Genomic DNA, 12,205 nt, shown 5'->3' with positions numbered 1-12,205 from the left:
GTGGTCAGAAAAGATGCTTGAAATAATTTTTATCCTTTAAATTTGTTGAGGCTTGTTTTATGATCTAGTATGTTGTCTATCCTAGGGAACGTTCCATGTGCACTTGAAAAGAATATGTATTTTTTTGGATGTAGTGTCCTAGATAACAATTCAATCCAACTGGTCTGTAGTGTCATTTAGGACCTCTGTTGCCTTATTAATATTCTGTCTGGATGATCTGTCACTTGATGTCAATGGGTGTTAGTGTCTCCTACTATTATTGTATTCCTGTCAGTTTCTCCCATTGTCTCTGTTAGTACTTGTTTTACATATTTAGGTGCTCCTATACTGGGTGCATATATGTTAATGAGTGTAATAGTCTCTACTTGTATTGATCCCTTTGTCATCACATAATGCCCTGCTTTCTCTTTCTTTATGGCCTTTGCTTTAAAGTCTATTTTGTCAGATATGAGTATTGCTTCCCCCTGCTTTCTTGTCATTTCCCTTTGAATGAAATATCTTTTTGTATCCCTTCACTTTCAGTCTGTGTGTGTCTTTCTCCCTCAAGTGAGTCTCTTGTAGGCAGCATATTATAGGTTCTTGGTGTGTTTTTTTTTTAATCCAATCTGACACTTTAAGTCTTTTGACCAGAACATTTAGTCTATTGACCTTTAAAGTAATTATTGATAGGTATGTACTTTTAGCCATTTTAAATCTTGTTTTCCATTTGATTTTGTAGTTCTTCCTTGTTCATTTCTTTTTGTTATTCCTTTTGTGGTTTGATGATTTTCTTTTGTAGTATGCTTGAGTTCCCTTCTTTTTTATTTTTGTGAGTCTGTTATATGTTTTTGATTTGTGGTTACCATGGAGTTCAAGTATGTTGACCCATAACTGTATCTGTTTGCTTTAAGCTGGTAGTCATTCAAGTTCAAACCCATTCTAAAAGAGGTACATTTTTATACTTCCCCTCCCATGTTTTGTGATATTTGTGTCCTATTTTACACATTTATGCTTATCCTTTTACTATTAATTGTAGTTATAATTGCTTTTACAATTTTTGTATTGTTCTTTAGTCTATGTATTGGCTTATTTAAGTGATCTTCAATCTTTTTATATGTTTACCTTTCCTATTGTGATTTTCCCTTTTCCATAGTTACTTGCTTCTTTTCTATTTAGAGAAGACCTTTAAATATTTCTTTTAGCATAGGTTTAATATTGCTGAATTGTTTCAGTGTTTACTTGTCTGAGAAATTCTTTATCTCTTTTTCTATTCTAGATGTTAATCTTACTGGGTAGTGTATTCTAGGTTCAGGTATTTCCCTTTCAGGAGTTTTGAATACATCATGCCACTCCCTTCTGGCCTGCAAAGTTTCTGGAGAGAAATCAGCTGATAGCCTTATGGAGGTTCCCTTGTACCTGGCTTTGTTTTTCTCTTGCTGCCTTTAGAATCCTCTCTTTAACTTTTGCCATTTTAATTATGATATGTCTTGGTGTGGATCTGTTTGAGTCCATCTTGTTTGGGACCCTCTGTTTTTCCTGTACCTGGATATCTGTTTCCTCCTTTAGGTTTGTGAAGTTTTCACCCATAATTTCTTCAAATACATTTTTGATCCCCTTTTCTCTGTCTTCTCCTTCTGGAACCCCTATTATGTGTAGGTCAGCATGCTTTGTATTATCTCTTAAATCTCTTACGTTGCTTCTGTGAATGAAAAAATGTTTTCTGCCGTATCAGTAAACAAAGGATGTTGCAGCTATCAAGCTCCCCCACACCCCCACCCCTGACGGTGAGCCCTGAGGGAACTCAGGATGGAGACAAAAGGGATGCCCACTGCCAAGCCCTCAGCTACTGCAGCGACCCCCATCATTGCACCCTGAGGGGACTAAGGATTGGAAAGAACAAGATACTGGTCCTAGATAGCTAAGGAGCATATCAAAGAAATAGTTTCAATGAGCCCAGACTCTTGCATCTTCCCATACATAGAAAAGTCATGAGTTTATTAACTTAAGGTATCTGTTTTTTTTAAAATTAATACTGATCTTTTGAAGTTCCGACTACCTGGTCTTTATTTCAAGAACTCCTATATATCCTGGCTCATCCCTTACTTCTTTGGAGCAGTCCCTTAGAGCTATCTGAGAGGCTGCATCCTGAGCCTAAGTCCTCAGTTTTGTCTGCCAAATAAAACACAAGTCTCAACTTTTAGGTTGTGCATCTTTTTTTCAGTTGACACTCATTTTCTTTTATCTGTCTTTCTGTCTGATGTTACATTTGTGTGATTTTCATTATCCTATCTTTCAGATCACTTGTTCGTTCTTCTGTGTCATTTAGTCTGCTATTCATTGCTCCTAGATTGATTTTTAATCTTGGCAATTGAATTGCCTAATTTTGATTGGTTCATCTTTATAGTTTTTAGTTCCTTGTTACAGTGATCTACTTTTCTATTGATAATCTTTCTTAATTACTTTAGCAATTTAATTACCTCTTTTTTGAACTCAGGGTCTAGTAGAATGGTGAGATCTGATTATTTGTTCTTCCAGGTGATTTCTCTTTTTCTTTTAATTGGGAGTAGTTCCTCTGTCTTTTCATTTTACTTAACTTTCTCTGTTTCTGTGAATTTAGGAGAAACAGTTATCTATTGTGGTCTTGAAGTGGTGTTTTTATGTGGGAGAATACCTGGGTAGACTGCGTGTATCTGATATTTTTGGTGTGAGGGCTGTTTTTGGTGCAGATGCCAGCCATGTCTTTCCTCAGAGTGTGCTGGCTGTTATCCCTTTGATAGGGTATGTGGTTGATATTGTAGTATCGAGAGGCTGTACGGGATGTGAGGTGGGTATTCCTCTTTGCTCTATGGTTGTCACCACCATGTCAGGGGCAGGGTCTGCTCAATAGTTGTTGGAGTAGAAGCCCTGAGGGTTGGGTTTGATCAGGCTCCATTGCCCTTGAGTGCTCCATTTGCCCTGCCCCAAAGGAGATGATTGCTGAAGCAAGTGAGGCCCACGTGGTCACAGAGGACTTAAGTGCCACCTGTGTAGGCTTCTGTGGTTCCACTCAGAAGCTGCCCAAGGTCATGCCCCTTTTTGTTATGTTCATCCCAGATCTAGTACAAGGCTGTGGTGCGGAGTAAGCTGGGGTGGGGGGGTCAGGGCATTGTGGCTGCAGGAATTGAGATGGCTGCGCTGCCACTTGAGATCTGGGTTGCCTCTGTGGAAGACTTCTCCCATGACCTGTCTGCTCCAGATCTAACACTAAGCCATGTTGTGGAGTGGACAGGCACTCTGCCTGGAAAATAACCACTGCATACTCCTTCCCAGTGCCTGTCTGCTGGAGATTTAGCACTCAGCTGCTGCACATTGTTGTAGTGCTACTCCGTGTGCACTGATGCTGTCCACTGCATACCCACCCACTGCCCCATACATGTGCTGACAGTGGGCTTTGCAGCTCCACCCGGATCACACCCTAGGCCCTCCAGGCTGTCTCTGCATAGCTGAACCTAATCTTTGCTCAAATCTCACATCAGGTTATGGTGTGGAGTGAGTAGGGGCCAGGGCTTTTGCCTCTTCAGATTGGGAAGTACAGTGAGGCTGCAGCCGCCAGTGCAAGGCTCTCTCTACCCTGACTGTTAGCAAGCCAGCATGTGCACACTCATCTTGAGTAGAATCTAGGCTTCTCCAGCCTTTCTATCTGTCTCAGTGGATTTCCCAGCAGGCAAGCGGGCTTGTCTCCTCCATGCGGGATCCCAGAACTCAGATGCCCAGATTGTGGCTCAACCTGCTCACTCCCCTGGGTGCCAGTCCACCTGTGTGGACCTTCTGTTCCTTACAGATCCCTCCCAGGAGCACAAGTCCCAATCCAAAGCCTTTTTTTTTCCATCCTACTCGGTCACATGGAGATCTTTCTTACAGCTTTGGTTGATAGGAGTGCTTCTGCCAGGTTCCAGTTAGTCTTCCATGAGAATTGTTCTACATGTAGGTGTGTTTTTGATATGTTTGTCGGGGGAGGTGAGCTCCACATCCTCCTACTCAGCCATCTTGATAATGCCCAATGGTAATTTTTTGGTGAAGAGGAGAGCTTTTTGCTGATTGAAGGTTTAGGGAATTGGACACTATAACAAAAGGCAAAAGGAGCCGAGTTTCTGTAGGCTCTGGAAGAGAATACTAAGTACAGACCTCAGTTGTGACAGTAAAATGAGCACTTGACTTGGGGTTAGAAGATCTGGATTCGAGTCCTTCTCATTGGGTCCCCTGGTTTCCACTCTTTTTTTTCATTCTTTTTTAAATGTTTTAAACTTTTTATATAATTTTTAGAGGTTAATTTCTATTTGCAGTTATTACAAAATATTGGCTATATTCTCCGTGTTGTACAGTACATCCTTGAGCCTATCTTATACCCAATAGTTTGCACCTCCCACTGCCCTCACCCCTCCACACTGGTAACCACTAGTTTGTTCTCTATATCTGTATGTTTCTTATTGTTGTATTCACTAGTTTGTTGTATTTTTTAGATCTCACATATAAGTGATATACAGTATTTGTCTTTCTCTGTCTGACTTATTTCACTTAGCATAATGCCCTCCAAGTCCATCCATGTTGCTGCAAGTGGCAAAATTTCATCCTTTATTTATGGCTGAGTAGTATTCTGTTGTATATACATGTACCACATCTTCTTTATCCATTCATCTGTTGATGGACACTTAGGTTGCTTCCATATCTTGGCAACTGTAAATAATGCTGCTATGAACATTGTGGTAGTGGGGGTGTATGTATCTTTTTGACTTAATGTTTTGGGGGATTTTTGGATATATACCCAGGAGTCAAATTGCTGGGTCCCTGGCTTCCACTCTTATCCCCCAGAAACCATTCTCCACACAGCAGCCAGAGTGATTATTTCAAAAAGTAAATTAGATCAACTTATCTTCCTGCCTAAACCCTCTGTTGACTTCCTATTGCACCTAAATTGCACATACTTCATTAGTAAGTATTTGGTAACTGGTTTTCTTAGAAGGGGGTTTTGGGAGGAAAGATAAGAGCCTTGATTTGTAGCATTTGCCAATTTCCATGGTGTAAATACTCCCATTATGGCCAATATAAAGATACCAACTTGATGGTTAATAGCTCACAAAATTCCTGAAACCAGAACAATTCACTTTTATGAGCTGAAATGAGCGGACTCAACATACCCCCTGCTTAAAACCCAGCTTCTTACTGTGGCCCTTGTGGCCCAGCATGGTCTGCTGTCTTAGCTCAATGTGCCACAACCAAATACTACAGCCTGGGTAGCTTAAAAATCAGAAATTAATTTTATTATTGTTATGGAGGCTCAAAGTCCCACATCAGTGTCTGGTCAATTCAGTTCTTGGTGAGGAACCCCTTTGTGGCTTGCAGACAGCTGCCTTCTCACTGTGTCCTCACATGGTGGAACGAGCTCTCTGGTATCTCTTCTTATAATGACAGTTATGACCTCACTTAACCTTAATTACTTTGGTAAATATCCTATTGTCACATATAGTCACATTGGTGTTTAGGGCTTCAACACATGAGTTTTGGAGGGACACAATCCCATCCATAACATCTTCATTCCTCATCATTTTCACCTTGTTTCATGCTCCTCTCTGATCATGACAATGCAGTCATACCACCTGTGAGCCCTCAACTACTCTAAGCTTGATCCCACCCAAGGCCTTCTTACTTGCTGTTCCCTCTATCTAGAACTTTCTTCTCCTGAGCTTGACTGGTTACTCTTGTCAATCTGATCTTAACTTAAATATCTCAGATGATTTACCTGACCATCTAACACCAAAATAGAGCCCCCAAACCCATTATATCTCATCACCTGGTTTATTTCCTTCTCAGCTCTTACCACTATCTGAAATGGTCTTACTCATTATCTGTTAACTTATTTTCTGTTCAACATATAGGTAAAAGGAAATAGGCACTTAGAACAGGAACTGGCTACCTAGCGGGTGCTCAGTATAAGTTTATCAAAGAAAGAAATGAGTAATAGGCAAGAATAAATTATTTTTGTTGCAAGACGGTAGTTACTTAAGCATTAGGAAAAACTTAATTCAGTTCTGGACATCTATAAAATTGGTTTCAGCGGTTTTGTTTTTAGTTGAAATAGTTTAATTTTGATGTGGAAATGAGTGTAGATAGACCTCTTAGGACAAGATTAGGACCCGTCTTTTCTTCAAAATGAACTATCTGAAAGACCACTGAGCCAGGAAGAGAGAAGTGGAGGAAGAAGAAGGAAAGATGCACCGGGCCCTCCATTTTCCTAAGGGCCGTGGGAAGAGAGGACCAAAGGAAGAGCAAAGAAGGAACATGGACACTCTCTGAGACCCTTCGCTGCCCCTTCCATGTGCGGTTCTATCCAGTACTCCAGTCTCTGTCTAATCAAAGGATCCTGGGGGGCATATGTTATACTCACTTTTACAAATGGGTCAAACTAGGCTCTGGGAAGTTAAGCCACTTGCCCCACAACACACAGCTGATAAATAGCAGAGCTAGGATTTTAGACTAGGTTCATCTAGGTTCAGCCTTTGCCTGACTGTGCACGTCCAGTGGAGGGAGCAGGCTGGCAGTAAAGGGAGTGGGCTCTTTTTCAGGGAAAACTCCCCTGAGCAAAGGAACCACAGAAGTGATGATGGAAGATGCCTGAGAGAAGATTTTTGTTGTGGGATCCTTTTTCTTAATATATTGGGAGGCATGAAGGGACATACCTGCATTGTCTGACTCCTTGTAAGAGTTTGCTGTGAGCATCAGAAGGGTGGAGAAAGCACATGGAATTGATCCCTATATCAGGAAGAAAGTCCAGATTCCCAGGAGAGTTTTGTAGCACTTTCTCTGAGAAGGACAAGATGCCCTTTGGTAGCTTCTGTGAGCATCACAAGTGCTATGGCTCTTTGGAATCATGCAGTGTGGTATTCACAGCCTTGGGGCAAGTGGCTGCTTGGCTTGGGGCTTCAGTGGACTGTTCGTGCAACAGAACTGAGTACAAGGGAGGACAGGGTGCATTTCCTTCCAAGGCCTTCCCCTCAGGGTCCGAGGGGAGTTACAGCCATGCACGGAACTGAAGACCTGACCAAACAGGAATGAAGACTCTATAAGCACAGGTGCAGAGTATGCTGAGTGAGGTCTTGGGTGTGAAGTAGGAATATAAAAACCTTACCTGATCAGTGCTTCTGGAACTTTAACTTGCAACCAAAGTGCTTGGGGATCATGTTGCAATGCAGATTCAGGCTCGGCAGGTCTGGGTTGGGCCTGAGAATCTTCATCCTAACAGGCTCCCAGGTGCTGCTACTGCTTCTCTATGAACCTCACTACTATACTCTTTGCTCACCTTGGACCACCTAGGTCTGCATCAACATGACCTGGGAGCCTGTTAGAGATGCAGAATCTCAGGCTCCACCCACATCTACTGAGGCAGGATCCCACACGTACTTAGTAACAAAATCCCCAGGTGACTCAGATGTTCAAGTTTAGGAAACATTTCTCTAGAAACTGAGAAGTGCCAGTCATGTGCTGGGGAGTGGGGCATAGTGGGTTGAAAAATGACACCCAAAATATGTTCACATCCAAATCTCTGGAACCTGTGAATCTGACCTTATTTGGAAAAAGAGTTTTTTCATATGTGATTAAGTTAAGGGTCTTGAGATGAGATCATCTTGGATTACCTTGGTTAACCCATATTTACAGATAGGTCTACTGAGGTTCATATTGCTGAGAAGACACCCAAATAATTTTCAGAATATGCACAGCTATGAAGGGAAGTTTGGCCAGGTGATATCAAACAGCTACTGGATTTGGAGCTGGAATCCCTGGGGGGCAATCCTAGATGTGGCACTTATGGTGTGACATTGGACAAACCATGCAACCTCCATGTGGTTCAGTTTCCTCATCAGAAAAAGGGCGACTTCTCTGCCTTCCTTACTTAGTGTTTGGGTGAATGGGTGCATAGGGGTACAAATGAAATGATGGATGTGAAAGGGTTAATGTTAGAGACCATAAATGTCATGGTCCATGGTAAGGCCTTGAAGATGGAGAGCTATTAGTTGTGGCACATTAACCATTTATAACAATTCTTTCCCCTTCACACTTGCCTCAAGGACAACACACAAAGAAATATCACCCACACCTGCATCATCATGGGCAGGGATTTCTCCAAAGTGACAGTTGATTTCTATTTGCCTGTTTTTGGTTGTTTCTAGAGCACTATGAGTAGTAAAAGCAGCAAGCTGTGTTTGGGGAAGGTGGTAAGCTTGCCTGAGGGAAAGTGTTTGTGTCTAGGGAAAGTGTTAATTTCCACTGGGAAGGGAGGTAGTAGTGAGCCTGATCCAGCTCATGGATGACTTCGGTTTGTCTGACACTGAATTTTAGAACACTGAACCTACGTTCAATGCTTATAGGTGAGACGTGCTCCTTTTCTTCCGCAAACTCTCCTTACAGTTGGCCTGATCATAGGTGTCTCACTCCTCTAGACATTCTGATTGTGGAACCCTTACTAGCTAGCCACCACTCCATAGGTAGGACCAGCTTCATGTGTAGGTAAAGTAGGTGCTATCATTTTAGGGGTATCTGGAAGGCAGCACCTCCTTTCTTCCCTCCTTTACTTCCACGAACCCTGCTTGCTGATGCTTATAATTCTTTTAGACAATTCCTTAGAAAAACAAAAACCTATGTTGGAAGGGAGGAAAACATTTTGAATATTAGCTATGCTTTATAACATGGGTAGATAAGTTTAGCAGATCAAGAAAAAAATCGGGGGGGGCAGGTTTTGATAAGAGAACTTGAGACACTGAGCCTGTGTGTTGGGGTTTGTGTGGGTAGGTTTGAGAAACTCTATGAAGCAGGTAGCAAAGGAATATAAATGGATGGAAGGGCAGAATTTATGTGTAAAATGGGGATGTACCTGCCTCACAGTATTGTTGGGAGAATTAAATGAAATGATTATGTAAAGGACTTAATATAATAAGAAAGTAAGTACAGTTACTATTGTTTTTCTTGGTCTGAAAGAATGGACACCTGTCACAATAAACTGGAATGGGAAAGAGGCAGAAGAGTGAAGTGTTCTCAGCTCCTCATCCATCCAAGCTGCACTAGGCTAGAAGAGGAAGCCTCCGTGCCTGTGTCTGGCTGGATCTCCTCCATGCCAAACACCTGGCCATTTGGAAATAACCAGATGAGTGACTGTTTCATTCATAGCTGACATCCTTGCCAAAAGAAGAGATTGCCTAACAGCTGTCTCCATCATAATGGGCTTCTTAGCACTTGTCAGTTTGGCCTAAATGGAGAGAATTTTATGGCCATCATGAGGTCTAGTTTGCCTCCTGTGTGTTTATAGTAAATTACTACTTTTTTCTCCACTGTCTGTTTTTTTTCATGCAGGACCACATCTGAAATGAATTGAAATTGTGCAAAACTAGAAGTGTTCCTAGTGGTTAGGTCATAACTTAATGGAATCTGATAATTTCCAGTTGAGGCAGCTGATGGAATCCACATGTTAATACTACCACCTTATACTAAGTGAAGTTTTACAGCACTTTCCCTTGCACTACCTCTCTTGAGAAAGAGCCTCCAAACATGCATGGAAGTGGGTAAGGCAGGTAGAAACATCCAGATTTTCTGGATGAAGAAAGTAAAGTATTTCCTGACTTAGATTCCTTGGGTAATGAGGCAGGGAATGAGCAAGGCTTGAAAGGGGTTTACCCAACACCACATGGGGGAGAGCCAGGAACCTGGGACTAGACTCCTCAGCCTTCCAGCAGTGAGTCCTGCTGCAAAGAGGTGGCATGATGGAGGGGCCAAGACTTTGGGATGAGAAATGGACTAGAATCCAGCTCCTTTACTGGCTGGGTCCTTGAGGGCAAGTCTCCCCAAATCCCTGGACCTCTGTCTTGTCATCAATAACGTGGGGCTTCCCGAGGCGATCATACTAATGTGAGAGTTGTCATGAAGCTTAAAATGAGATCGTAATGTTGAAGCATCTGGCACATCTTCTGCCCCCTCCACTGCACGAAAAGAGGTTTCAGGGTGTCATGATCAGCCTAATTACTGAGCATCATCATTATCAGGCCCAAGGCTTACTGAGATGTTGCCCTATACCATACACTGTGCTGAGAGCTTCACATAAATTATCCCGTGTAATCGCCACATCAACCTTATGAGGAATTTATTATCCTCACTGGATTGATGAGAAAACTAAGGTATGGGAAGATTAAACAGTTTGACCAAAGCATGCATTTAAGAAAAGGCTGAGCCCAGATTCAAGTCTTCACCACCTCCTTATTTACAGAGTCGTTGAGCTGAAAGGAACTCTAAAAATCACCTGGGCCACAGGCTCAACTTCCATGTCTCATAATTTAAGAACTTTGTTACAAGAAGTGTTTTATTTATTTATTTTTTTTTTTTAAGAGGAGAACTCTTTTACTTTATTTATTTATTTATTTATTTATTTTTGGCTGTGTTGGGTCTTCTGTTCGTGCGAGGGCTTTCTCCAGCCGCGGCAAGCGGGGGCCACTCTTCATCGCGGTGCAGGGACCGCTCTCAAGAAGTGTTTTATTAATAAATTAAAATACTAAGGTTTGTGAAACATTTGCTTTGGGTTATAATTAGAGTAGATTTAAGGTTATTTTTGCAGTAATTCTTATATTCTTATAATAATTTTGACTTGTACTTTGAAATGCTTTCTTGGTGGAAGAGAAAGAGGCAGGTATACCTAATGGGCGGGGCTTGATGACCAGGTTGCCTTCTCTAAATGTACTCCTTTTGTCTGTTGACCTGGTGGAAACAGGGTATGGCAGCGACTCCCTAAATGTAGGCCAAAACCTGCTAAAAGCTGCAGTAAGGGAATGAGTGAGATCTTGTTTGAGTTGAGCCATGGAGCGTTCAGCTCTTGACTTTGCTTTTTGAGCTAAGTCCAACTGAAAGTACTGCAAATTACATTCAACTCCTTACTTTGACAAAGTTTAATTTAGCAAGTCTTTTTGCAAATACAGGTGAGAGATTCAGTCCCAGAGACCAACTAATACAGGAGATTGAGGAGGGCCCAGCTAGCATTCTTTCCAGTGGGTCAGTGCCACACACTTCTATGGAATATTAGCACCATGAATGGTGAGGGGTGCTGCTTAGAAATAAAAAGTGACAACTTCCAACTGGCATTTCCCATTATGTGGGATCTTTCTGAATGAGATGATTTTCCACTTGTGGGAGGGAGGAGTAAGATGTCAATGAAGGCAGAAGGGGGTTTCTAGAACACCCAAAGACAGAAGACTACAATTGTTCTCACAATTTGAAAATGATAGAGCCCTCATATGCATTCATTTCACTAATAATTTATACATCCTAGCTCTTTGAGAGCTGGTGAAAACAGAATCCACAGCACATTCAGAGTGACAATTAAGTATTTAACAATGAGGCACAATTCTGAAGAGAAAACAGAATTTTCAGATGTATGTTCATCAGCCCACTGAAAAGTCAATGATATTCCAAATTCCTTAAGCCTGTACAAACATATGAGGTTTGTCAATACAGGACAAACAGAGTAACAAGTTGAACAATTACTCAGATAATTTGTTTCTGGGAGAGTTTGCTTAGATCATGCAAACTAGTACTTTCCATCTCCCCTTCCCCCCTCACCCCCGTTTTCCCCTAGCATATTTTGGTATCTGCATTTATCTATATACAACTATATCCACCTTCCATTTCACTTTGACTGTATAGACAGACTATGGCTTTGGCTACATATATGCGCATTAAATACAGTAGATGTTCAAGGGAATTAGATGGATGAAGTACACTGATCCAAAGTCTGTTTTTCTCTACTGTGCAGCTCCAACCAAGGACAAAGTAAACTGTTTGTTAATAATCACCAAGTGAATTAATGAGGACACACTATGTCTAAAATCCTTGCTTTTCTTTCAGGGATCTGAATTGTTTGGATACTCATCTAGACCTGACTACAGACATATCCAGATACACAGATATATTTCCACATATGTTTACATCATATAGATGATCCAGATAATTCCAATTTCAAATATTTGCTTCTTACTAATGCCCATCCTTGAATTCTTAGGATACCTGCTTCCCCTTTACTTAGTTTCTGAGTCAGTTAGAATATCTCTGAGCCAGAGTGTCAATTCAGTGTTGATCTTGAAAGTAAATATGGGGAGAAAGAATGGGGGATGGGCGTGAATTCCAAAAGAAAGAAAAGACCTCCCACTCTCAGGAGTTT

The 12,205-nt window shown here is 41.5% G+C and overlaps 1 long non-coding RNA gene across 1 annotated transcript in view; it reads left to right on the top strand.

The window, feature by feature from the left end:
- LOC118890687 overlaps nucleotides 1-12,205 on the top strand; it is a 137,960-nt gene that overhangs the window by 49,578 nt on the left and 76,177 nt on the right. The window lies entirely within an intron of this gene.

The sequence above is a fragment of the Balaenoptera musculus genome, chromosome 2, assembly GCF_009873245.2.
Source record: "Balaenoptera musculus isolate JJ_BM4_2016_0621 chromosome 2, mBalMus1.pri.v3, whole genome shotgun sequence".
Taxonomy (NCBI): Eukaryota; Metazoa; Chordata; class Mammalia; order Artiodactyla; family Balaenopteridae; genus Balaenoptera; species Balaenoptera musculus.
The sequence above is the reverse complement of the archived record's forward strand: the minus strand, read 5'-3'. Positions and strand labels throughout refer to the sequence as shown.